The sequence below is a fragment of the Tachyglossus aculeatus genome, chromosome X4 (genome assembly GCF_015852505.1).
Source record: "Tachyglossus aculeatus isolate mTacAcu1 chromosome X4, mTacAcu1.pri, whole genome shotgun sequence".
NCBI classification, from domain to species: Eukaryota; Metazoa; Chordata; class Mammalia; order Monotremata; family Tachyglossidae; genus Tachyglossus; species Tachyglossus aculeatus.
The window spans coordinates 51,677,220-51,699,687 of record NC_052098.1 but is presented as its reverse complement, the minus strand read 5'-3'; the positions used below and the strand labels follow the sequence as shown (position 1 = coordinate 51,699,687).

The window sequence follows — 22,468 nt, the reverse complement described above, 5'->3', positions numbered from 1 at the left end:
AAGTTAGTGAGTGGGAAAAGTGGGGTGGAGTAGAAGGTCTGCAGAGTTGAGGAGCGACAGGAAGTGGGACACCAGGGAGGTCATCAGGAATATCCATATGGATGTTGAATCCCCGAGGATCAATGTAGGGGAGAAAAAGGAAAAAAGAAAGGAGAGAAGGGCCCCAAATTGCTCAGAATATTGGAAGTGAGACCAAGGGGGCAGGGGTTAGATGTTGGTGACTAGTAATCATAGTGGGTGGTATGGGCAGATAATGTGGACTCGAAAGAAGAGAAGGTGTGGAATGGAGAAAGTGCAATGCTGTGAAAGTGGCATACAAGGCAAAGTTTCAGCCAGTCTAGGATTTTTTACATCACCCAACTGTTTAAAATCTTGCAGAATGAACAATTTTTTATGGCATTTGTTGAGTGCTTACTATGTGTTAAACACTGTTCTAAATGCTGGGGTAGGTACAAGCTAATTAGTTTGGAAACAGTCCCCTGTCCCTCATGGGTCTCACAGTCTAAATAGGAGGGAGAACAGGTATTTAATCTCCCTTTATACAGTTTAGGAAACTGAGACACAGAGAAGTGAAGTGATTTGCCATGGGTCCTAAAGCGGATAAGTGGCAGAGCAGGCATTAGAACCCAGGTCCTCTGACTCCCAGCCCTGTGCTCTTTCCATTAGACCACACCGCTTCTCAATGATTTTCATGTACAGACTTTCAGAACGTTAGGCTACCCATGGTCAAATTCAAATGCCATGGTGGTGTTTGTTCATCTCTCAGCAGGCATACTATGGTGGTGTCCAGTCTAACTAGAAATAAGCACATATCTCTGGTCACACATCCAATTATTTTTCCCACATTCTAAAATTAACAAGGCCTTAAGGGGAGGACTCCAAACACTTTATTAATTCTAGAATTAAGAAGGGTTTAACAGATATATAAGAATGATAGTACCATGAAGGGCAATCAGAGTGAAAATTTTGGAAAGTTATTGCAAGCATAACCATGAGGATAGATGTCAAGGAGGGCATAAATCACCTTGTTCCTCTAAACATTCTTTGTGGTCACTAAGAAACAGAATATTGCCCTTGGACAGACCATTTTAATGACTTTTTTATATAGCAGAAAACAACTAAATCGAAGGAAAAAAATTGTTCTGAACCTTAAATTGATGCTGCACAAACTATTTCATAAGATGATGGGAATTTCATAGAACGAAGATAATAATTAACTAGAATTATTTAAAGAAAAAGAAGACCATGAGCATACATTTGGGGCAAATCATCTACTCAGAATAGGAGAGCATCCACACATCCCAGATGTATTAGTTGCTAAGAGATGCAAGTAATTGTATGATCAACACAAACAAGTTTTATTTATTGTTATAAAAAATTACAGTGAAAATTGGATACCACCATTGGAAAAAAGCACAGTTGACAACAATACCTCTCCAGCTTTATTGACTACCATGCCATTGCCTGCAAGAGCTATTTCAGGATTTTAACCCCCTCCCCAAAAACCCCATTCCCTCTCTCGCCCTATCTTTTGCCCCCAATGAGCTTGCCATGTACTTCTTCAATAAACTTGAAACCATTCAATCTCCCTAAATTCATTTCTGCATCTCTCTAGTTCTGCCATCCTCCTATCCCCTCTTTGATTCTCCTATCCTTTCAAGCCACTTCTAAAGAAGAGATCTCCTGCCCCGACTTAAAATCTACCCCCTCCACCCGCGCCTGCAATCTAATCCCTTTCCGCTTTACCAAAACACTTGCCCCCTCTCTTCTTGCTTCCCTGACCATCATCTTCAACCACTCGCTTTCCAATAGCTGTTTCCACAATGCTTTCAAATAGGCTGGTAATAATAACAACAATAATATTAACTAAAATAGTGGTATTCCTTAAGCACTTACTCTATGCAAAGCAGTGTCTTAAGCAGTGGGGTAGATACAAGATAATCAGGTCCTTCATGGGGTTCACAATCCAAATAGGAGGGAGAACAGGTATTGAATCCCTATTTAGCAGAAAAGGGAACTGAAGCACAGAGAAATTAAGTGACTTGCCCAAGGTCACACAACAGGTACATGGTAGAGCTGGGATTAGAACCCAGGCCCTTTGACCCACAGGCCTATGCCTGTGTCTCTCTTCTCCTAAAAAAAAACCCTCCTTTGACCCCACACTCCATCCAGTTATCACCCACCTCCCTTTTACCATTCCTCTCCAAATTCCTTGAGCAAGTTGTCTATACTCACTGACTCCACTTCCTTTCCTCCACCCCCTGCAATCTGGCTTCCTCCCCTTTCACTCCATGAAAATAGCTCTCTCTAAGGTCACCAGTGATCTCTTTATTGTCAAATCCAGTGACCTCTACTCCATCCTAATCCTCCTTGACCTTTCTGCTGCCTTCAACACTGTGGACCACCTCCTTTCTCCTGGAAATATTATCTAACATTGGCTTCACTGACACTGTCCTCTCTTGGTTCTCCTTCAAACTCTCTAGCCACTCCTCTGCCTCCCACCCTCTAACTGAGGGGGTTCTTCAAAGCTCAGCTCTGGGTCCCCATCTAATCTCCATCTCCATCCACTCCCCTGGAGAACTCATTTGCTCCCAGGGCTGCAAGTACCATTTCCATGTGGATGATTCCCAAAATTCTACCTCTCTACCTCTGACCTCTCTCCTTCTCTGGGGTCTCTCAGTTTCTCCTGTCTTCAGGATTAATCAATGGCACTTACTGAGTGCTTACTGTGTGCAGGACACCATACAAGAGAAGCTGAAGAAGCTGGAGAAGCAGCGTGGCTCAGTGGAAAGAGCACGGGCTTTGGAGTCAGAGGTCATGGGTTCAAATTCTGACTCCAACACTTAGCAGCTGTGTGACTTTGGACAAGTCACTTAACTTCTCTGGGCCTCAGTTACCTCATCTGTAAAATGGGGATGAAGACTGAGAGCCCCCCATGGGATGACCTGATCACCTTGTTCACCTCCCCAGAACTTAGAACAGTGCTTTGCACATAGTAAGTACTTAATAAATGCTATCATTATTATACAAGAGAGTTGGTAAATGTAATGCCTGCCCACAAGGAACTTACAGACTACAGAGGGATGACTCCTCTTCCTCCTCCTCCTCCACCTCCTCTTCCTAAGCCACCATCTAAGGACAAGATAGCCTTCTGTTCCTCCACATCAGAATCAATAAGAGGGGAGAAAAGAAGGTGTGCCAAATTAAGGCATTTCTCCATGTTATCAATTGCTGCTCATGGTTATAGCTGTTCTATATAACCCACTGAGCTTTCCATTCTAAAAATCCTTCAAGGTGTACTTATTTAATTGATATATATATATGTATATATATATATTTATTTAATCCTTCTTAATACTTTTATCACCCCAAATTTCTCTAGATGTATTTCTCAAAATCATGGGGAAAAAATCATGATTTTTAAAACTGGATAACAAAAGCTTTCAGACACTCTTACTTTACTTATGCTTAGGTTTACTCAGGATTTCTGACTAGACATTTTTTCCTCAGCTCTATCATTTTCTTTTATTTTTTGTGGGTCTAAAATCCTTGGAAACTATTTGTCAAGCAAAGCTGAAATCTTAATGATCCCTTTCAATACCCAATTATCCCAACATGTTTGTTGGCTACTTATAATACATTTATTAAAATAATGACTTTTATGTTTATTTAGATAAATGGATACTGGGTATGCACACAACCATTCATGGAACCCTCCTAAACATTCCCTAAGGTACAAATTTGTTCTACTGCCTGCTTCTTTCCACACTCTTCACTCTTAGATGAATCAAAAAAGACAGAAATGTTGAAAAGAACTGGCTTTAAATGGCGGATTTTCCTTTTGATTTTTATGAATATTTCATTCTACTTGAACTATGAGTTGTGGTAATCCACAAATTGATTGTGAGACTTCCCCAGCCCCATCATTAGTAGAGATTGAGAAATATGGTGCTCCTTTCAAGAAGCAGCACTACCTAGTGGAAAGAGCACGGTCCTGGGAGCCAGAAGTCCTGGGCTCTAATCCCCACTCAGCCACTTGTCTGCTGTGTAAACCTGGGCAAGTCACTTCACTTCTCTGTGCCTTGGTTACCTCATCTGTAAAATGGGGATTAAAGACTGTGAGCCCTATGTGGGACTGGGACTGTGTCCAACCTGATTAACTTGTAGATACCCCAGTGCTCAGTACAGTGCTGGCACATAGTAAAATCTTAACAAATACCATAAAATTCCAATAACTGCAATATTTGGGAAGTGGCTAGGGGGTGAGAGGTTGTGTGAAGAGCCACTGCCCCAAAATAGAGTGCCTCATTTATTTCCAATCAATTATTTTTATTGAACACCTACTGTTTGTAGAGCACTGTACTAAAGTGCTTGTGTGAGTACAGCTCCTCCTACTTAAATTGTGAGGCCCATGTGGGACAGGGACTGTGTCCAACTTGATTATCAAGAACAGTGCTTGACACATACTAAGTGCATGTCATTATTATTATTACTACCATTATTAATAATAATAATAATAATAATAATAAAAGAGCAAAAGACACAATCCCTGCCCTCAAGGAGCATACAATCTGAGGAGACAGATATTTTATTTTCGGTTAGGTGGGAAAAAAGAATGGAAGATAGATAAGTGAATAAATACATGCTTAAACAGGAGAGTATGCAAATTGATATGAATAGGGACTGTCTCTATATGTTGCCAACTTGTACTTCCCAAGTGCTTAGTACAGTGCTCTGCACACAGTAAGCACTCAATAAATACGATTGATTGATTGAGGATGACACCAAGGTTGTGGGCTTACAGTTACAGTGCTCTGTTCATAGTAAGCACTCACTAAATACCATCATCATCAATCGTATTTATTGAGCGCTTACTCACTAAATACCATTGATTGTCCCCATCCCCCCCGCCTTACCTCCTTCCCCTCCCCACAGCACCTGTGTATATGTATATACGTTTGTACATATTTATTACTCTATTTTACTTGTACATATTCTATTTATTTTATTTGGTTTATATGTTTTGTTTTGTTGTCTGTCTCCCCCTTCTAGACTGTGAGCCCACTGTTGGGTAGGGACCGTCTCTATATGTTGCCAACTTGTACTTCCCAAGCGCTTAGTACAGTGCTCTGCACACAGTAAGCGCTCAATAAATACGAATGAATGAATGAATGAATAAAAGTGCTGCTGTAAATCTGTACTGGTTGAGATTGGGAGGATATAACCTGTGGGGAAGAATGCCTTCTGGAAGAAGTGGGAATTCAGGAGGGCTTTAAAGATGGGGAGAGCTGTTGTCTGGCAAATTTGAAGGGTGAGAGAGCTTCTGAAATGGGGGAAGCCATGAGCAAGGGGCTGGAGGCATGAGAAGTGAGAATGAGGGATGATTACAAGGTTGGCTTGGGAAGAATGGAGAGCAAGGGCTGGACTAGCAGATAAAGGTGGTAGATAAATAAGGAGAAAAGCTGGTAGACAGATTTGAAGCCAAAGGTTAGGCATTTTTGTTTGATATGGAGGGAAATGGGTATCCACTGGAGTTTTAGAGAAGGGGAGTGATGAACTAATCAATGGTATTTATTGAGTGCTTACTACATGCAGAGCACTGTACTAAATGCTTGGGAGAGTACAATACTACCAAGTTGGTAGATACAGTCCCTGCTCACAGTGAGCTTACAGTCTAGAGTGATGTGAGAAGAGCACTATTTTAAGAAGATGATCTGTGCATGTCAAGGCTAGCACTGGTTCCTTTGCTGCACTTATACCTCCTTTTGCCTAGCATATTTCTCCTTTGCTGCAGAAATAGTTTTGTCTTCAGAAGACTGAACAGCCAAATGGCACATCTGACAACAAGAGGACTTGCCGTGGGCCAAAGGTTCCCAAGCAATAGTGGCAAGTGGAGCATGTTTTGAGGTTGGCCTTTAGTAATCTCTGTATCTTTTCATCTGACCACCACTGGAGCATTCCCTAGTACTGAGATCACCATAAAAGTTCATCTAAGAATCCTTTGATCGTTCATTTGTACCAAATGAGTGCACCATCACAGCTGAAGTCTGGTCATTATTGCCTTGGTGCCCATGATCCAGCAATTTTGCAGTACCCCAGGGCTCGGGATAAGATCTTGCTATTTTATGCCAGATATACACTTCAGATGGGGCTATATGAAGTGTGTCAAGTTGTTTGACGTGCCGTCGATATGGCGTCCAGGCCTCGCAAACATATAACAGTGCTGTAGACATTATTATTATTATTTTATGGTATTTTTTAAGTGCTTACTATGAGCCAGGCACTGTACTAAGTGCTGGGGTAGGTACAAGCTAATCAGGTTGGACACTGCAATTGTCCCACATGGGGCTCCCCGTCTGACTCTCCATTTTACAGATGAGATAACTGAGGCACAGAGAAGGTGAGTGACTTGCTCAAGGTCGCACAGCAAACAAGTTGCAGAGCCAAGATTAGAACCCAGGTCCTCCTGACTCCCCAGCCCGTGCTCTACCCACTAGGCTATGCTGCACTGATCTTTTCTTTTAGTGAGGAGCCAGAGGTAACACTAAGATTGATGGCTTCTAGGACAGGGAGGATAGTGATATTGTTAAAAAATAATTTAGGAGAAGGAATGAGTTTGGGAAGGAAAATGAAGCTTTCAGTCTTAGACATGTTTAATTGAAGGTTCCCATGGTACATCCATGTGGAGATGAACTGGAGGCAAGAGGAAATGTGAGATGTATGGCAGGAGAGAAGTTGGGCCTGGAGAGGTAGATTTGGGAACAGATGAGCTTCCTGAGAGAGTGAATGTAGAATAAGAAAAGTAAGAAACCCAAAACAGAATCTTATGGGGCATCCTCAATCATGGAATGAGAAGAGGAGCCAGAAAAAGAGATGGGGAAGGAGAGATCAGAGGGGTATATCCATAATTTATCTTAATATCTGTTTCCCCATCTAGACTCTAAGCCGCTTGTGGGCAGGGAATGTATCTACCAACTCTGTGGCATTGTACTCTCCCAAGACCTTAATACAGAGCTCTGCAGAAAGTAAGTGCTCAATAAATACCATTGATCGATTAAGAGAGGTAGGTTAACCAGGTTAGTACTATATTGGTGAAGCAGTATTAATATTGATTCAATGGTCTTTAGATAGTATATTCTATAATTTACCACTTAATTCTTGAGCTTTCTTTCGTTACCTTCTCCACTAATGTGTGTTTTCACTATGCTCTTTGGATAGATCACTACTGGGAAATTGGGGAACAGTTTTCTAACAGTGCCCATCTGTTTGGATATTGTACTCTCCCAGACACTTAGTAAATTAGGGCTATGTAAATAATAATAATAATGGTATTTGTTAAAACACTTACTATGTGCCAAGCACTGAGATGCTGTAGAGCTGAGGGTGGGGTGAATATCATATGCTTAAAGGGTAGAGATCCAAATGCACAGGTGACTCAAAAGGGAATAGGGGAAATGAGGGCTTAATTGAGGAAGGCCTCTTGGAGATGTGATTTTAATAAAGCTTTAAAGTTGTGCAAAATGTTGGTCTGTTGGATATCGATCGATCGATCATATTTATTGAGCGCTTACTGTGGGTAGAGCACCGTACTAAGCACTTGGGAGAGTACAATATAACAATATAACAGAAACATTCCCTGCCCACAAAAGGGGAGGGCATTCCGGGTCAAAGGGAGGACATGGGCAAGGGGTCGGCAGTGAGATAGATGAGATGGAGGCAAGCTGGTGCTGGAGGAGCGAAGTACGTGGATTGGGTTGCAGTAGGAAATTAGTGAGGTAAGGTAGGAGGGGGCAAGCAGACTGAGTTCTTTTAGAAAGATTTCTTTTACTCCCTGTCCCCCTGCCACCCCGGTTTCTCGCCCTTAGTGATCTGACTACCTACTTTGCTGAGAAAATTGAAACAATTAGGTGCGATCTCCCTCAAACCTCCCCGGCTCCTCTCCAGTCCCTCCCTCCTCCAGCCCCGTTTGCAATTCTGTCATCCTTCCCAGTGGTATCTCAAGAGGAAGAAACTATTTTCCATTGGCTTTAAAGCACTCAATCACCTTGCCCCCTCCTATCTCATCTCACCACTCTCCTACTACAACTCAGCCAGCACACTTAGCTCTTCTATTGCCAACTCACTTACTGTACCTTGATTTTGTCTATCTTGCCACCAATCTCTCGCCCACATCCTGCTTCTGGCCTGGAACACCCTCCCTTTTCATTTCTGACAGACAATTACCCTCCCCACCTTCAAAGCCTTATAGAAGATAGATCTCCTCCTTCTCTGACTACACCCTTGTTTCCTCTTTTCCCATTCCCTTCTGCATCACCCTGACTTGCTCTCTTTATTCACCACCGACCCTCAGCCCCACAGCACTTAGGTACAGATCCACAATTTATTTATTCATATTAATATTTGTCTCCCCCTCTAAACTGCAAGCCCATTGCGTGCAGGGAATGTGTCATATTGTTGTGCTGTACTCCCCCAAGCACTTAGTACAGTGCGCTGCACACAGTAAGTGCTTTTATATGATTGATCGATTGATTTACTTTTTTCTTAATTCTCATCTATTACTAAGATTTTCTTAATTTGCTAAACATTTGTTCTCTCTTTCTGGTATAGAAACATACCATTCCCAGAAAAGGCGTAGTGAAGCACAGTCTCAAGCAATAGAAATCAACAGTGGACTGTTTAGAGAAAACTTCAGTGTAAAGACGGGCCATTGGCAGAGGCTTCATGAAAATTGGGATACTAAAAACAGACTCTGCAAGTGGCAGGCCCATCAGCACAAGACCAGGAAGGTCTTTATGAGTTTATAATAATGTGAAATGGATTGCTGGCTGTGCAACAGTACTTTCAGGCACACCCACATAAAAGGAAAGCTACACAACTATATATGCAAATACATTTATGTATGTGCATATATGTCGGTGTGTGTTTGTATGTAAGCATAAACTATGGAACCAAATTCTCTGTTCACTGCTGCTGTTTGGCTCTGCTTCTGGAGAAGTACCATCCTGAAGCGGTCTGGTGAAAACTGGAAGTAATATTGACCAACCCACTAATGCAAGGCTCTGAAAATATGAAATCTATACATCTATTAACAGTGTAAAAAAAACTATGCAACTATATAATCAATCAATCAATCAATAGTATTTATTGAGCGCTTACTATGTGCAGAGCACTGTACTAAGCGCTATATACCCATATAGATATACATATATATATGAATAAAATGTTAGTAAACACATACAACTGTTCTTTGCATTCAATAATAGCACTACTGGCAGTGAGATTTTATCCTGTGGTTGGAAAGGTCAATGAGCAGGTGGCAGCCCCTTTCTCATTGTGCACATATTTTTCTAAGTTGTGGCCTTTGCTCTTTGTCTTGTCTTACACTGCCGAGTCATCTCCGAGCCATAGCAACTCCATGGACACATCTCTCCCAGAATGCCGCACCTCCACCTGCAATCATGGTAGTGTGTCCGTAGAGTTTTCTTGGTAAAAATATGGAAGTGGTTTGCCACTGCCTTCTGCCATGCAGTAAACTTGAGTCTTCTTCCTGGACTCTCTCCCATGCCGCTGCTGCCCAGCACAGGTGAGTTTTGACTTGTGGCAGATTGCCTTCCACTCACTAGCCATTGCCCAAGCTAGGAATGGAATGGGTAGGCCTCTGCTTGACTCTCCCTCCTGTAGCGGAGCCTGGTAGAGTACTGGAAACTCTCCAGGTGCCAGCCTGAGAGGAGATTTTGCTCTTTTCCTAGCAATTTTTCAGGATTCTGCCTTTGCTCTCATAATTTTCCCAAAGCCTATGGTCTAATAGAGTTTTTATTGCTGCATGGGCTTCCAGGGCCAAGTCTACCACAAGAGCTGTTTCCCCAGACATTGAACACACCTCACCTAAATACAACAGCCTCAGGAAATGTTGGCTGCCAGCAGTCTGAGGACTTTGGGTAAGGGAAGTTTCTTGTGATTCCCCTCACCCCATTTTTTGCCTTTTGACACTCCCTCTTCCTTCCTCTTGCTCATGCAGTTCTCCTGACTTGGAACTCCCTCCCTCCTCAAATCCAACAGACCACAACCCTCCTTATATTCAAAGCTTTTCTGACAGCCCACCTCCTCCAATATGCCATCCTTGCCTAATTCCCAGCATCCCAAGTCATATTAATCCATCAGCTATTTCTAGCACTAATGCATTCATTTATACTCATCCCCAGGACTTATGTATATTCATTTATTCAACTGTACATTCGATTATTCATTTTGAGTACTCTGTAAATACTTTTATGTCTGTTTCCCCCATTAGTGTGTAAGCTCCCTGAAGGCAGGAAACATGTCACTGGTTCAGTAGGTTACATTCAATGGGTGCTCGATGAATGCTATTACTACTACTACTACACACAACAGGTGGGTCTGTCTGTGCTACTGCCTTGGAGTAATCCTCAGGTAGGTAGCATTGCCTGAAATTGTACTTTCTGGTTATCCTGGTTTTCCACAAAGATCAAATTAAGATTCTAGTCATCCTGGGTTGTTGAGCTGTAGTAGGACTAAACACACATTTTAACACTTGCTTTCAGGTCCCTTATTGCATCCTCAAGAATGGACCAAAGATAGACATCCACTTTGCTTGTTGAGCCTAGGTGTATAATTTGATCCAGGAGCTTTGTCGTTCTTCATGACTGATTATTTCCTTCAAATTTGGAACTAATGCCATTTCTTCATATCTTGGCAAGTCTTCTATTTTTCTTAGAGCCCTGTTCTCAGTGATGGTAGATGTATTAATAAGATTCTGAAATACTGTCATTTCCATAGGATTCCTACCTGGTTTGTGATGAGGATGAAGACATCTACATTTACTCAAAATAAAATGATTTTACAACTTATTGCATACATTAAATTTAGTTTACTTGAATGAATGGATCGCTAGATTAGTCATATAAGTATTAAACCATACACTGGCATAGTGTTATTAACTGGGGCAAAACATTATCATAAAATAGTCAGACTTTGGGCCTTTTACTTTTCTTCTCGAAGCCACCTCGTTTGAAATGTTTTAAATATTCAGCCAACTGCTAGCATTGATGGGTATACTATAGGCATTTGATTTCTCATATTGAAACAACACTTTCCTCTTCTTTCAAAGACCATCTAAAATCCCCTTCCCCCTCTGAAGCTGTCTCCAATTAAATGGAAATCAGGTGTTGATATCATTACCTCACAGTTACAGAAATCAAAATGCATATACTGATTTCCTCAAGACATCACAGAATAACAGCTCCCATGTAAATGTAATCTATTCAATTAGTTCTACAGTAGCCTTGCTATACTGCCATGCCCTTTGTATGCTTTTAGTATTTAAGTTTCGTATGTATTACAACCTGGAAGTCCATATTGATGTTGTCTATTTTAGTATGTATGTTTGACTAGCTCTTTGTAGCACCTAACACAGTGAGATACATAATAAATATTTAATGATGATAATGGTGATGATGATTTAAAAATAGAAGCCAGAGAGTAGAGAAGATGCCCTTGCAAGGAAAGAGTAAATTTCCTTTCTAAACCAAAGCATCATGAGGAATCCCATGAGAATTTAATAGGAAAGCAATGGGAAAGCATTTTGAATTCAGAATTTGGGGCCAATTCCCTGCATGCCTCCTTTATGACAGAGAGAAGGAAATAAGTGTAAATACTCCCTGGCACAATCATTATATGGTTATGGGTGTGATAAAAAAAAAGAAAACAAATCTATGAATGTCAGAGACTGCCGTGTTCCTACCCAGTCCTGGCACACCATCCTCGAAGGGAACTAGGGATCCTCCTAGACATTATGATGGCCTCTTGGTTCTTAATTAGTGGGTCTTTTTTTGTGACTCTTTTTAAGAAAGGCCCATGGAAGCTGTTTTGCAGTCAGCCACACAAACCTCTCTTTGAGCCTATGTAAATCTGCAGTAGAGAATGCAGGGAGGGGAATGGGGTGACAGGGTAGGAGGGAAAGTATATTACTAATGTTGCTTTAGACATAAGGGAAGAAAGGGGTGCAGTATTTCCTAGGTTGCTAAATCAGACCTATGAAGAAAGTCTAAAACACTTTGGATTATTTAACCTTAAAAGATAAGGTTGATGGGAGAGATCATAGGCATATTCAAATACACTCAGTTTTGTCATAACACATGTGTTCCTTATGCATTTTAGGTAGAAGATTGCTAGGGAATTAGGGAACATTCTTCTGACATCCCAAGCCTGATTGGTTATGGCGTTCCTCGGTGTCAGAAACATGGACTGTGTACACTCGTGCGGTGTCAGATGAGGAGAGTGCCTCAACACATTTTTTCCTTAATGTAGGGATTTGTAATGACACAACCTTCACCTTATAGAAGAACTCTGGGTTTATATGTTGACCATCTCCATCTCCTTCCTTGAATAAAAGGAATTGGTCTTAAATTGGAGAGCAAAAGGAATATTTCTCAAAAGTGAAGATTATCCAATATTGGAATAGGAGGTTATTGAGCTAAGTTGTGGGATCTCCTTTTTTGGACATCTTTAAAAATAGATTAGATTCTCATAGGTCTGGATAGTTTAGAAGATGGGCTAGGGGACTTCTGAACACTGCTTACATACCTTTGATTCCATAATTTTATGTTCTTATTGACTCTAATATCCAAGAGGAAATTCATCTGCATGGAGGGGAGAAAAGCAAAGTGAAGATGTATGAGCTAAAAAATAACTGTATTTAGAAGGAACATCTGGTTTTGGCTCAGTATTCATATTCCCAGCTTGTACCTCTACATAAAAAAAAAATTAAAAAAAGAGAAGATGCCACCAAGTAGAACACATGGTTCAATACAGACAGATGAATAAGAACTGAAATGAGTTCAAAAGGTACCAATCATCCCTAAAAATATCAGAAGAGCATCCATAAAAGCAACCAAAGAGGGTTTTTTTTCCTCTTTGCCATGAACCATTCACTAACACTATTCTCTACAGCCCCTGGCTGTAGGATCAGTTGCTGGGTAACAGGCAAATATCCTCAAAACAAATACTAAAGGTATTCTTCTGCCTTTTAAAGTATAGAAAAAGTCCTCTGCTCTCCCTCATTTGCTTCAGCCTACTCTTTGGAGAAAGTAAGACCTTTAACATTGTCCCTGTCTTCTTCCCTCCTTTACTTGATTACCAGTGCCTGGTGGTAAATTAGTAGCTGAAAATAGTTAGCACTTGAATTACCGTTTGTTAAACACTGACAGTTTTTACTCTGGAAAATTCCAGCTAGTGTCTTTTAAGGTATTTCCTCCCTGGCAAATACGAAGAAGCTGCAAACCTTTAATGGACTTAACCCTTTACTTGCCCCTCTAGCAATTGCCAAAGATAGATTGCCTTGAAGGCAAATATACTCCATATCCAGTGCCAGATAATATCGTGTACTTCCTGCTTCATAATACACATGATACCATCATCATCGTGACACTGAACAGCATTTATTGAGCATCTACTTGCCCCCTCCATAAGCACTGTCTTCTACTGTTCACTCTCCAATGGCTTCTTCCCTGCTGTTTTCAAACATGCTCCTGTCTTCCCCATCCTAAAAAAACCCTCCCTTGACCCCATGTCTCCCTCCAGTTAATGTCTCATGGCATTCCTACCATTCCTCTCAAAACTCCTTGAGTGAGTTGTCTACACCAGCTGCCTTAACCTCCTCTCCTCCAATTCTCTCCTAGACCCCCTCCAATCTGGCTTCCACCCTCTTCATTCCACCAAAACTGCCCTTTCAGAAGGCACCAATGATCTCCTTCTTGCCAAATTGAATGGCCTCTCCTACATTCTAATAAGCCCATCATCCAACCTTGGCTTCACTGACACTGTCCTCTCCTCCTCCTATCTCTCTGGCCTCTCATTCTGGCTCCTCTCCTGCCTCCCACATAACTGTAGGGGGTGGAGAAATCAGTCGCTCCCATGGCTTCAACTACCATCTCCATGGGGATGATTCCCAAATCTACACCTCCATCCTCATATTTCCTCCTGTCTTTAGGACATCTCTACTTGGATGTCCCAGTGACACCTCAAACTTAACATGTCCAAAACAGAACTCCTCACATTCCCACTTAAGTCCTGTCCTCCCCTTGACTTTTCCACCCCTGTAGACAGCACCACCATCCTCCTTGTCTCACAAGCAGGTAAATTTAGCATTACCCTCGATTTATCTCTCTCATTCAACCCACATATGCAATTTCTAGATTGTAAGCTTGTGGTGGGCAGGGAATGCATCTGTTTATTGCTATATTGTACTCTCCAAAGCACTTAGTACAGTACTTGCATACAGTAATCGCTCAATAAATACGATTGAATAAATGAATGAGTGAATGAATCTGTTACCGCATCCTGTAGGTTCAACCTTCACAACATGGCTTAAAATCTGCCCTTTCCTTTCCAACCAAACTGCTTCCACTGGATGAGCTGGTCCATTTCCCCTGTAGTAATGGAATTTTTTGAGTGTCCACTGAAAGAATGCACTGATGCAAACAGTTGGAAAAGTACAACAGAAAGGACACATTCTCTGCCTGTGAGCAGCTTGCACTAACAAAAAACATAAGAAATAAAAATAGTTATGAATAGAGTCATCAGAATAAATAAGTGAATATACAGTTGCATAAACATATAGATATGGTCTCAGGATGTTCATACTATAATTTACATAAGTGCTATAAATGGCTGGTGGATCAGTACGACTTGGGGTCCCGGGAAATAAACAGGGAAGGCTTGTTGGAGAGGGAGGGATTTTAAGAGCGGTTTAAATATGGGAAAAGTCAGGATCTGTTAAATTTGATGTGGAAGGGAGAAAGTTCCAGGCTGGGGGAACAGTGTGAGTGACGGGATGTGGGGGGATAGGAAGCCAAAAGTGAAGAAAGGTTGGATCAGCTTGGGAAGTATGAAGAGAGTGAGTGGGGGAGTAGTGGGTAAAAAGAACTGAAACATAAGTTGGGGAGAGTTGGTGGAGAGCTGTGAAGTTGAATGGGAGGAGTTTTGCTTCATGTGGAGAAAAATGGATAATCATTGGAGGTTTTTGAGGAGTGGAGATAACTCCACTAGACAGAACAAGAAGAGTTAGGTTTGCAAGATGAAGAAAAAAAAGTTATTCAGAAGAAAGAATTTCCCCAAATTGAATGTTGCTGGAATGGGTGAGGGAGGTAAGGTGGCACCAGGTGAGAAGATACTGAAGACCAGACAGATAAAGTGACTTGCTTAGCCACCCAGAAAGCTAGTAGCAGCTGTCCCTGGAAAAACTGGCCAAAGACAATTGCTTTCTTGTTTGGAAACAGAGACCTTTGGTGAATCTGGCCTATTTGAGACTTTTTTTTTCTGTCATTCAGCATTGCAACTTATTGTGCAACCCTTGCAGGTATAGCATTCTATAGTTTGTGTTCATTTGGAGTGTGATTACTTCCCAAGTTTTTTTTTATTCCATCCAATTCAAGTCAAATAGTTTATTTTTCCCCAGATGGTTTTGTCTTTGTCCAGAAACGCTCTGGGCATGTTACTCCCCTACTAAAAAATCTCCAGTGGCTACCAATCAATCTGCGCATCAGACAGAAACTCCTCACTCTCGGCTTCAAGGCTCTCCATCATCTCGCCCCCTCCTACCTCACCTCCCTTCTCTCCTTCTACAGCCCAGCCCGCACCCTCCGCTCCTCTGCTGCTAATCTCCTCACCGTGCCTCGTTCTCGCCTGTCCCGCCGTCAACCCCCGGCCCACGTCATCCCCCTGGCCTGGAATGCCCTCCCTCCCAACATCTGCCAAGCTAGCTCTCTTCCTCCCTTCAAGGCCCTACTGAGAGCTCACCTCCTCCAGGAGGCCTTCCCAGACTAAGCCCCCTCCTTCCTCTCCCCCTCGTCCCTGTCTCCACCCCCCCCGTCTTGCCTCCCCTTCCCCACAGCACCTGTATATATGTATATATGATTGTACATATTTATTACTCTATTTATTTATTTATTTTACTTGTACATATCTATTCTATTTATTTTATTTTGTTAATATGCTTGGTTTTGTTCTCTGTCTCCCCCTTCTAGACTGTGAGCCCACTGTTGGGTAAGGACCGTCTCTATATGTTGCCAACTTGTACTTCCCAAGCGCTTAGTACAGTGCTCTGCACTCAGTAAGCACTCAATAAATACGATTGATTGATTGATAGTATGTATTTTCCTAGCTTGAATTTCATTCAATTGTTTATTGCTCATAATCCTAGCAACTTCATGTTCTTTTATAAAATTAATATCCACAAAATTTACTTTCCTGAAACTCAATGCCTTCTGAGCTTTATGGATATATTACAGTGCGTCTTCTAGCTTCTAAGGGAAAGATCCAAGATAATTTGTTCTCTGGTTGTAATATTTACTTTGTGGATCAAAAAAGTTATCTTCTAAATAACTAGAGAAATTACCATATGTTAATAGATATCATTTACACAGCACCAGAATCTTCTCAATGACTTCTAGGTGCTCTAATTGAAAATTTTGGAGTTCAGAGTTACTCTTGGGCTCTTGCCCTTACCCACCAGCCAAAAAATGTCTGTACATTCTTGGTCATTTAGAACAATTATTTATTGAAGTTCTCATCAACTTCCAGCCTTCAGGATGAACTATTTTTACTTCCCCAAATTGCTACTTAAGTGTATTCAATTAATGGCAACCACCCCATAACCACAATAAAATGAAGAGCAGATCTTCAGAACAGGAGTATTCTGGAATGACATTATTATTTAAGTTAGAGCATGAGCAACCATGAGAAAAGAATGTGACAGTCAATAGAGATATAAAGGGATATGTGTGTGACACAAACCATAATAATGGACTTAAGCAGCTATTGTAGACTTAAGTCAATCAATCAATCAATGGAATTTGAGAGCTTTCTGTGTGCAGAGCACTGTGCCAAGTGTTTGGGAGAGGACAATATGATAGCATAGGTGGACACTATCCCTGCCCACAGGAGCTTATGGACTAAGCTCAGACTAAGCTCCCGCTTTTCCTCTGCTCCTCCTCCCCTTCCCATCACTCCCTTTACTCTACCCCCTCCCCCCCCAGCACTTGTGTATATATGTACATATTTACAATTCTATTTATTTATATTAATGATGTGTATATATATCTAATTCTATTTAATTATATTGATGCTATTGATGCCTGTTTACTTGTTTTGATACCTATCTCCCCCCTTCTAGACTGTGAGTCCACTGTGGGCAGGGATTGTCTCTGTTGCTGAACTGTTCTTTCCAAGCACTTAGTACTGTGCTCTGCACACAGTAAGTGCTCAATAAAATGATTGAATTAATTAATAATTAGAGGGGGGGAGAGACGTTAAAATAAATTACAGTTGGGCATGTACATAAGTTCTTTGGGGGTGGGGTGAATATCAAAATGCTTAAGAGAAGCAGCATGGCTCAGTGGCAAGAGCCCGGGCTTTGGAGTCAGAGGTCATGGGTTCAAATCCCGGCTCTGCCAATTGTCGGCTGTGTGACTTTGGGCAAGCCACTTTACTTCTCTGTGCCTCAGTTACCTCATTTGGAAAATGGGGATTAAGACTGTGAGCCCCCTGTGGGACAACCTGATCACCTTGTAACCTCCCCAGTGCTTAGAACAATGCTTTGCACATAGTAAGTGCTTAATAAATGCCATTATTATTATTATTATTAAGAGGTACAGAAAAGTCCATAGGTGATACAAAAGGGAGGGCAAATAGAGGAAGTGAGGGCTTAGTCAGGGAAGGCCTCTTGGAGGGGATACAATTTTAGTAGGGCTCTAAAATCATTCATATCTAAACTGTATCATTAGGATTCATGCTTCACTGTGTTCTAGCATTTAGTTTGCCCACATTAACTTGTTCTCTACTTCATTATCAGCCAGAGGATCGTAATGCAGTACGTATTATCCAGGGAGAAGAATTGCCGAACAACTTTCATACAACTGTATTACTGAAGCAAATCTTTGGCTGAGTGTTGGATTTCTTTGCTGTAGGTTAGCACATCACCTCAGTCTTCTTCAATGTGATCGTCCCACCCTATTGAGAAAAACATGCAGAATGTAGGAAAGGAGCTCTCCCCTTTGCACCACATTGCCAATGTCTTACCAGGGACAAAGGAGAGAATGAAAAACTGAACTCACTGAGTTCATGTCACCTGCTGCTGAGACCCAGAGCAGAGCAGATAGGGCCTCTGCATCGAAGATGCTAACATCCTGCTTTGAACAAGACTAAGTCACAGAGTTACAGATGATAGATGACACAATTTAGGCAAGAGAACATACAGACTAAAACACACATGTAGTGTACAATCTTGGAGAAATCCACTATTCAGGTTTGTTCTCGGGGTGGAGCTTTACTATTTCTGGACATGATATCGTACAGTGCTCTGCCCACAGTAAGCACTCAATAAGTATGATTGAATGAATGCTTTCAGCATAATTGGGCACTTTTTCTCAGACAATAACAGGAGATGGAGCCAGGGAGGAAGGCAAAAAAAAGAAAGAGAGAGAGAGAGAGAGAGTTGTTACCTGATGATAATAATGTATTTGTTAAGTGCACATTAGGTGCCAAGCACTGTACTAAGCACTGGGGTAGATACTAGATAATAAGGCTGGAGACAGTCACTGTCCCTCATGAAGCTCACATTCTAAGGGAAAGGGATCACAGTCTTGATCCCCGTTTTACAAATGAGGTAACTGAGGCCCAGAGAAGTAAAGTGACTTGCCCAAGGTCACACAGCAGACAAGTGGCGGAGCAAGGATTGCAACCTAAGTGCTTGTGCTCTATCCACTAGGCCATACTACTTTTCTACCTGGTAGAATGAGCAGGTGGGAAAGGCATGGAATTGTGTAAAGCTATATAGCTTGTCTCCATGAAAATTAAGGAAGATGAGAGTAGGGTTCACATCTATCTGATAGAAAGAATCAGTCTATCAGTTAAAGGGATTTATTGAGCGCTTACTGTGTGTAGAGCACCGAGTACTAAGCGCTCAAGAATTAGTTGGTGAGGTCCAACAGGCCAAAAACCAGAAGTAATAAGATGAAATAACTAAAAAGGAAAATTTAGATTGAACATTGAAAGAGATGTAGAGAAATATTAGTATGTAATCTAGCTTCCCAAGAAAACTAATGGAAATACTGTATTTGAAGATATTTTAAAGGAGATCTGATCAAATACACAAAAACAAAACTAAATAAAAACTACACTATCTTCTCCAGTGGCCCCAGGGAGTTATATTGAGTGACCTAATAGGTGTTTTCCATCTTTGACTTCTATGACTAGAATAGCAATGAGAGTTTGAGCCCAGAATTGAGATGCTATAGCAGACTTAGGAGATGAAATAGAGAGAGGTTAGTGCGTCACCTGTCCACTCCATGCCTAGTTTAAGCTAGGACTCATTGAGCTTGGCTTTCATAAGCATCCACAAAAGTTGGCAGAAATTGTGCTGATTATGTTTATCATGCGTATATACATACAGGTATAGAGTTGCATGTGCTGTTTGTGAATGCATGTATTTTGAAAGGTGATTTGCCTCCTTGATGTTTTGGGTTTCTTAGTTTGTTCTTGGGTTTTTTATGTGATATCCATCAATGTAAAGATGAGAGATTTTTTTTAGAGAGAAAAAACAACAACTAGGTTGAGAGTTTTGGGTTGAAAATTGGCTTATGAATATTTTAGCATTCTAACAAGAATACACTTACATGGCATGCTTTTTAGTTAAAATGATAACTGTATAGTTTGGAATAAATATTGCAAATGTCTTTCCAAATTTCTCCAATTCTCCAATTATTTCTTTGGAGAAAGCATTAATATTACTTGGACCTGCTGTTAAAATTATTCTTTTTATGTCCCTAATCCATAAATAACTTCAAAAGCTACTATAAATTTCTTATGATGGGATTGGCATAGCTTCATATTTCATTAACATTAAAAGCAATCAAAGACACCAGCCCCATTTCTGGTTTTGTCTAAATTTGTCCAAATGAATATGGATTAGATATAGCAGAAATATTTAGGACTTCCCCGAATATGTTGTATGTGTACTTATTTTAAAAGCACATGGTAAAATTATACATTATATTCTAAGGCATTCAAATACAAAAGGCTTGGTTAGAAAATGCATAGATCAGTTTGTTCTATTTAAATACACTCATTGCTGAACTTTTGGGCAACCAAATAAATATTGTCAGTACTTACTGAGAATTCAAAATAAACATGAGAATATTTATTCACAACTATTTGAACCTTGCCTTGCAAAGCAGCATGGCCCAGTGGAAAGAGCACACGCTTGGGAGTTTGAGGAGCTGAGTTCTAAATCCTGGCTCCGCCATTTGCTTGCTCTGTGACCTAGGGTAAATCACTCAACTTCTCTATGCTTTGGTTTCCTGATCTGTAAAATAAGGATTAATTATGTGTTTTCCATCCTGCTTAGATTGTGAGCCCCATATGGGACAGGGACTGTATAGGACTTGATTATCTTGTAGCTCCCCTAGTACTTGGCAGATAGGAAGTGCTTAACAAGTACCACAATTGTTATTACTCATAAATTCATTCAATCATATTTATTGAGCGATTACCATGTGCACAGCACTGTGCTAAGTGCTTGGAAGAGTACACTATAACAATTAACAAGAAGCAGCATGGCTTAGCAGAAAGAGCACGGGCTTGGGAGTCAGAAGTTGTGAGTTTGAATCCTGACTCCGCCACTTGTCAGCTGTGTGACTTCAGGCAAGACACTTAACTTCTCTGTGCCTCAGTTATCTCATCTGTAAAGTGGGGATTAAGACTGAGCCCCATGTGGGACAACTTGATAACCTTGTATCTACCCCAGCACTTGTAGAACAGTACTTAGCACATAGTAAGCACTTAACAAATACTATCATTATTACTATTATTAAACTGTCATATTTTCTTCACACAACAAGCTTACATCTAGAGGTGGGGAGATGGACATCAATACAAATGAATAAAATTACAGATATGTACCTAAGTGCTCAGGTTGTTATTACATCCCATCCAGTTGCAAAAGTGCTTTCAGCTGATCTCTAGAACCTTACGTCTGCATTACGGTGAAAGAAAGGAATTCATCGAATCCAGAAATTCACAAATAATTCTAAATCATCTTGAAGTGCAATTCAGAAGAGAATGGATAGCCAGGACAGATAGTAGAGCACAGCTATCATTCACTCTAGTTCACCAGAATCCTAAGATTCCTGCTACTCACGATCTGAAGACTCTAATACATTTTAAATGGCCACCAAAGGTAAAACTGTGACTTGAATTCAGATGTAAACAAATAACATAGCTGTATTGAAGACCATATAACAGAAAAGGCAATCATACCCTCACTAAAGACAGTGGGAAAAGATTGTGCCTCCATACATTTCCTCTTTAGTAACCCAGATCACCTGAAGCCAACCTGTTTTCACATTAATCCAAGCATTTATCCTATTCCTCCTTGATTACTGCATCAGCCTCCTTGCTGACCTCCCTGCCTCCTGACTCTCCCCACTCCAGTCCACACTTCACACTGCTGCCCAGATCATTTTCCTACCAAAACATTCAGTCTATGTTTCCCCATTTCTTTGTAACCTCCAGTGGTTGCCCATCCACCCGTGCATCAAACAGAAACTCCTCACCATCAACTTTAAAACACCCAGTCACCTTGACCCCTCCTACCTTACCTTGCTGCTTTCCTTCTACAACTCAGCCTGCACATTTCACTCCTCTAATGTCAACCTACACACTGTACCTTGATCTCATCCATCTCAACTCCGATCTCTCGTCCAGTGTCCTACCTCTGGCCTGTAATGCCCTCCCTCTTTTTATCTAACAGAAGATCACGCTCTGCATCTTCAAAGCCTTATTAAAAGCACGTCTCCACCAAGAAGCCTTCCCTGATTAAGCCCTCATTTTCTCTTCTCCCACTCCCTTTGGAGACACCCTTGCACTTGGATTTGCACCCCTCCCTCAGCCCCACAGAATTTATGTATGAATCCATAATTTATTTATTTGTGTTAATGTCTGTCTCCCCCACTTGACCGTAAGCTCACTGTGGGCAAAGAATGTGTCTGCCACCTCTGTTATATTGTACTCTCCAAGTGCTTAATACCATGCTCTGCACACAGTGACCACTCAATAAATATGGTTGATTGAAGCCCACATAATATTTCTAGAATTCAAACAGGATCTCTACACTTCAGGCCTCCAAAAAAGAACTACAGTTTTGAAGGCTCTTATTGCAAAGGTGAAGGTAAAGAACTGGAATCAGGTATATATGGAGGATATTTGTGTGATGAAATGATCAACCAATCAATCAATCAATAATATTTATATAGTGCTTACTCTGTACAGATCACTGCATTAAGCTTTAATCCCACCTCCTAAGCACTTAGGTACTCATCTCCTTTGGACATTTGCTATTGACTCCACCCCAACCCCACAGCATTTATGTACACATCTTTAAATTATATATTAC

At 41.1% G+C, this 22,468-nt stretch overlaps 1 long non-coding RNA gene and 1 other non-coding gene across 2 annotated transcripts in view; one reads left to right on the top strand and one right to left on the bottom strand.

Moving 5' to 3' along the window:
* LOC119947836 overlaps positions 1 to 22,468 on the top strand; it is a 155,190-nt gene that overhangs the window by 20,036 nt on the left and 112,686 nt on the right. The gene's annotated exons all lie outside the window — the stretch shown is intronic.
* On the bottom strand, positions 9,594 to 9,731 carry LOC119948510. The gene has a single exon (XR_005456901.1). It is a non-coding gene; the product is annotated as a small nucleolar RNA SNORA7 (small nucleolar RNA).